The 6,000-nt window shown below is 50.0% G+C and overlaps 1 pseudogene; it reads right to left on the bottom strand.

The window, feature by feature from the left end:
* LOC111759926 (caprin-1 pseudogene) overlaps positions 1-4,848 on the bottom strand; it is a 38,126-nt pseudogene extending 33,278 nt beyond the window's left edge.
* Between the last annotated feature and the right edge of the window lie 1,152 nt (positions 4,849-6,000).

The following is a 6,000-nucleotide window of genomic DNA, read 5'->3' on the forward strand; positions in this document are numbered from 1 at the left end:
TAAATTCAAGCTTACCTGGAGGATATGTGTGAATTCAAGCGTACCTGGAATGTGGGGGATATGTGTTAATGCAAGACCTGTCTGGTACTCAGATAAAACACTTGAAACTCTAAGAAACTAACAAAAAGGTCCTTGTACATATAAGCACTGTTTGACTCCCCACTCCTGCATCCTCTGTATAAAAGGGACCCAAAAGTCCTATTCAGGGCTCAGTTTTTTATTAGGACAGGAGTCTGCCAAGCCCGGCTGCCTGTTAATAAATCTTTTCTCAGCTTCTCACATCCTGGCCTTCAATACATCGAACACCCGACTTCTCTCTGCTACAAAAGAATTACAAGCAAAGAGACTATTGAGAGGAGAGTGCAGGAGCCAGGAGGGGGAGAGTAGGAGAGTCACAGCCTTCCTGAGCTCAGCAGCCTCCCCTTGCCCCCCGCCCCCCAGCACTAGCCTTCCCCACAGGACCTGTGGCATCCGGCCTGCTCTCCATGGCCTGTGTTCCTCGGCGACACCACCCCTTTATCTCCATCCCTCTGCCCAGACCCAGGCGATTAGAGTGAGGCCCCCCTCAACCACAGAGCCCCTCTCCCCAGTCCCTGCGCAGAGGCAGATGCCTAGTCTGCCGGTGTGCGGTTTCCTCCTGCTTGGAGAGACTCCAGGCCCTGGGGATTCTCAGCGGGCCTCCCTCCGGCCTCAGCCTCCTCAGGCCCAACTCTTCACCCTCTTTCCTCCTCAGGGACGGCACCCTCACACACACTGTCCGTGTTCCCAGGGAGGGGAGCAGCATCTTCAGCTCCAGAGAGCCTCAGGAAGTGAGCGGACGTAAGGGACAAGCAAGTCCCTTGCGTGATATTAGCTTTTCTCCCGTCTGCGCCCACGAGGCTGGACCACACAGTGCCTCAGGGCTCGTAGCTCTTCGGAGTCTCCTGGAGCTACCAGGCAACTGCAAGGACCAAAGAGCTCCTGTTTCTCCACGAGGGAGTGGCTGGTGTTTCTCAAAGACTGGTGTGTGGGCTCCAGCGGCCTCTCCACACAGTGGCTGAGGCCCGTCCGAGCCCGGTGGAAGCAGGAAGCTCCCGGCCGGGCGTGCTGGCTGTGCAGGAGCACTGGCGGGATCTGAGGAAAGCGTTTTTCAAAAAAGTCTCCTTCAGAGGCTGCTGGATTCCGTAACAGCTAGTTAGCAAGAAGTGGCTACCACGATGGAGGGGGACCCAGGTTTCCCTCCCACCTCCTCCTGGAGGTCAAGGCCCACAGGGGAGGCCAGCAGGCGTCACTGTGGCCATGTTTCCTCCCGACATCAGCTGTTTCTTCAGGAATCATCTCTCCAGCTTAAGCCCTTTCTCAGAAACCAGCTTTTCCCCGACAAGTTTGCAGCTCAGAAGGAACTGGCTCCTCTTACTGTTGAAATCAGGCACATCTGGAAGTAGTAAACTTTTCAACAGGCTGAAGGGAAGAAAAGATGTATTGTAGGGGATAGAGTCACCTCTGGGACTAATTATTCTTTATATTTCACCCGTCACATTTACAATCTTCGTCAGAGCAAAGAGACAATAAATGATCTCATTAAAACCCAGAAAGATGCTTCTCCCCATCGAGAAGCACCTCCTCTCAGCGCCAGGCTTTCCGACAAGGACTTTGTCATCGAGGGAGGGATGTGTCAGGGAAGCCGGCCCCGGGGCCCTGGGAACCCAGGATGGGTGGGGCCGAGGCGGTGCCAAGTGCTTGTCCTTGTTGGAATACGATATATATATTTTCCAGCACTGGAAATATTCTCAGGAGTCTACAATCGAGTCTTCTCCAGCCACATTTATACCACCAAGGCAGGCTCCCTTGGGGGAGATGCAAACAGAGGGAGGAGTCCATTTGTGGGGTTAAAAAAAAAATCATCTTGGGGGAATTCTGAACCAACTCTCTGATCAAAAGCTCATCTTGGTGAAAAGATTCCAGAGAAGACACTGATTCTTCCAGGGCTGGGGTGACCCCCACAAAGCCATCACTGTGACCCAGAGTTCAGGGGCCAGAGCTATTGCTACCCCTTTTCCCACCCACTTAAGAGGGCTGTTCAGGCAGGGCCGCAGCACGCCTGTCCTCCCCCCTCCTCACTCTTCACTGTGCAGGTGGCCTTTGGGCAACCTTGAAGGGAACCCCATCCACCCTGCTCCCCCTGCAGGAGGAGAAATCCTCGCCCTGGGCGATCCTGTCAGACGTTAGACGTCTAAGGAGGCCCCGAGGGGCTGGGAACCCCTTCTGCGGAAGGGTTGGAGTCGGAAGGCGGCAGGCGTCGTCCAGGTTCTTCCTACTGACGACGCCGCTGTCAACATCGGCACAACCTGGGAGTTTGCTTTAAAACGCAGAATCTCTCTCCCGGTCCCTTCAGTGGGTTATGGCAGGACATATAATAAACTATAATCCATGCTGTGTAGCAATGCTTCAAAATGTACTCATCAAATGCAGTGACTGTACCACACTGATGAAAGAAGTTGTCGATATGGGAGGAGTGGGGGGTGTGGGGAGTGAGGTACATGGGAACCTCCTATTTTTTAATGTAACATTTTGTTTGATTTATGTATCTTAAAAAAAAAAGATAATAAAAACAAGAAAAGAAATGCAAACTCTCCCCCCTCCTCCCGCCCCACCTCAGGCCTACCGAATCAGAATCGGCAGTCTGGCAAGAGCCAGAGGTGATGCAGGTGGACGTTTCAGCTTGAGAACTGATGCCCTAGACCAGTGGTTCTCCATTTTTTTGCTGCTTGTCTCGTAATAGCCGAGGGCTTGTTAAAAATGATGACCGGGTTATAGTTTACATTGTAGTTTACACTCTCCCCCAGTCCATTCAGTGGGTTATGGCAGGATATAAGATGTCCTGCATCTGTCCCTGCAATATCATTCAGGACAACTCCAAGTCCCGAAAATGCCCCCATATCACACCTCTCCCTCCCTCTCCCTGCCTTCAGCAACTCCCGTGGCCACTGTCTCAACATCAGTGATATACTTTCTTCTATTGCTAGAGTCACAATAATTCTACAGAATACCAGTAAGTCATGCGGTGTAGCAGTGCTCCAAAATGTATTCATCAAATGCAATGCATGTGCCACACTGATGAAAGACCGTGGTGATGTGGAGGGAGTGGGGGGTGGGGTGGAGAGTACGGGTATATGGGATCCTCTTGTATTTTTAAAGGTAACATTTTGTATGATCTACGTATCTTTAAAAATTTTTTTTAATTAATTAAAAAAAGTGATGACCAAAAAGCAGACCCGTTGTATATCAAAATATTAATGAGGCGGCAGACTTGGCCCAGTGGTTAGGGCATCCGTCTACCACATGGGAGGTCCGAGGTCCCGGGCCTCCTTGACCCGTGTGGAGCTGGCCCATGCTCAGTGCTGATGTGTGCAAGGAGTGCCGCACCACGCAGGGGTGTCCCCCACGTAGGGGAGCCCCACGCACAAGGAGTGCGCCCGTAAGGAGAGCTGCCCAGCGCGAAAGAAAGTGCAGCCTGCCCAGGAATGGTGCCGCACACAAGGAGAACTGACACAACAAGATGATGCAACAAAAAGAAACACAGATTCCCATGCCTCTGACAACAATAGAAACAGACAAAGAAGAAGAAGCAAATGGACACAAGGAACAGACAACTGGGGTGGGGTGGGGGGGAAGGGGAGAGAAATAAATAAATAAATCTTTTAAAAAAATGTAATGAACTTGAATCCCCCAAATTAACCACAAATAGAATGTAAGCAATTGAGAAAAGCGTGTTTTTGTAACAGGTAATAACGAGGCATGCACATGAGTATCTGATATGGACTGGCTTCATGCCTGCCAAAGGGACAGTCCCTTGATAAGGACATTGACCACCACACCTCTGAGGCATAAAAACCTAGTGCATGGAGAAGTGGGTGTGGCTCAAGTGATTGAGCTCCCACCTACCGTATGGGAGGTCCAGGTTAGGTCCCTGGTGCCTCCTAAAGACAGCGAGCTGATACAACAAGTTGGCGTGGCGAGCTGATGCAACAAGATGACACAAGGAGGAAAAACATAGAAACATAATAAAGCAGGGAGGGAAACGGACTTGGCCCAGTGGTTAGGGCGTCCGTCTACCACATGGGAGGTCCGCGGTTCAAACCCTGGGCCTCCTTGACCTGTGTGGAGCTAGCCCATGCGCAGTGCTGATGTGCGCAAGGAGTGCCCTGCCACGCAGGGTGTCCCCCGCGTAGGGGAGCCCCACGTGCAAGGAGTGAACCCGTAAGGAGAGCCGCCCAGCGCGAAAGAAAGTGCAGCCTGCCCAGGAATGGCGCCGCCCACACTTCCTGTGCGGCTGACGACAACAGAAGCGGACAAAGAAACAAGATGCAGCAAATAGACACAGAGAACAGACAACCGGGGGAGGGGGGAGAATTAAATAAATAAATAAATCTTAAAAAAAATAAAAATAAAACCTTTAAAAATAAATAAATAAATAAAGCAGGGAGCAGAGGTGGCTCAAGCAATTAGGCACCTCCCTCCCATGTGAAAGGTCCCAGGTTTAGTTCCCAGTGCCTCCTAAAAAAAGAAGACCAGCATACAACAAATGGATACAGCAAATGCAAACAACAATGGGGAGAAATAGGTGGATAAAATAAATCTTTAAAACAAACAAAAAAACCTAGTGCAGACACCACGGCCATGAGTGTCAGGCAGAGGCAGGTTGACACCCAGTCGCTCTGATTCCTGGCTCCAGTGCGCGGGCTGTGCTGCGAGGCTTGCTGCCACCCTCACCACACGGTGACCAGGGCCTCTTGCTGACAGCTTTGGATCTTCCACTGCTGCTGTGTTGGACAGGTACCTCTCCATAAAGGTACTGGCCTGCCTCATGTTGGCCCTTGGGCTGATGGGACTCTGCTGTCCTCCACCTTTAACTGTGTTGTGTGCCCTTGACCTGATTATTGTGTGTTGATTGTGTTGGCAGCTTGCGATCAAGCAAATAAATAAACTGCATTGAACATCCAAACTATTGTCTTGCCAAGTCTGCTTTCGACTTGTCTGCCAAGGCCTGCTCCCCCAGTTTCTGATTCGGGATGACTGGAGTGGGCTGAGAAGTGGTATTTCTAGCAAGCCCCGAGATGGGGCGGGTGCCGCTGGTCCTGGGCTCACCACTTCAAGAACCTCTGCCCTCAGCGAAGGTGGTTCCCGAGCCTGAGGACACGCATTTCAAAAGACAGATTCCTAGGCTTCAGCCAGGAAATTCAGGTTCAAAGTTCTTAGAATCTAATAATGGGGTTGTTAGAACCAAATACATTTGCTTTGTACTTACCAGTTTACAAAGCACTTTGACAAACATAATTTCATTTCCTCGCTGCCAAGGAGGAAACCTCTTCAATGGGTGAGGAAACTCAGGCTCCGAGAAGTCAGTTGACTTGCCTGATGTTTCGTTGGCGGTAAGTGGGTAAGCCAGCATTTGAGCCTGGGAATTCCCAATCCCTAACTCATACCTTCCCATCCCATTACAGCCTGCATGACAAAATCATTTTGAAGACTGGTAAGTTGATTTCAAGTGTTTTTAGTTTGATGACCCTATTTGAATCAACTGTTCATAGCATTTCCCAGAGTTGGTTTTATGGTTCTATGGAGGCTGGTCACTGAATAGGGTAAGACTCTTTTATCCAAGCAGCATCTATCTTGAGGCCAGCAATACCCTACGGTACTTAGAAACATGCCACGTAGGTTGAACGTGCCTTCTCTGATCTTGCCTACCTTTCAACTTACCTTTTGTAAAAGCTTTAAAAAAAAAAAAAAAAAGGAAAAAAAGTAAGAAACCCAGCCCTTTCCCCAAAGACCAAAATGATCAAATTGTGGCTTGGCTGGGTCTGAATCAAGGTGTTTTCTGCGTGTACATACCCCCAGTCCTCGTTGCTGCTGTAATGCCCAGTAAAGATTTTTCAGACAAAGAAAAGGCATCTGCTTGCACTGTCATGATTACACCATAGGTACTAGTGGTTGATGACAAAAAAAACATTGTATGCCTCA

This window comes from Dasypus novemcinctus, chromosome 13 (assembly GCF_030445035.2).
Source record: "Dasypus novemcinctus isolate mDasNov1 chromosome 13, mDasNov1.1.hap2, whole genome shotgun sequence".
In the NCBI taxonomy this organism is placed as follows: Eukaryota; Metazoa; Chordata; class Mammalia; order Cingulata; family Dasypodidae; genus Dasypus; species Dasypus novemcinctus.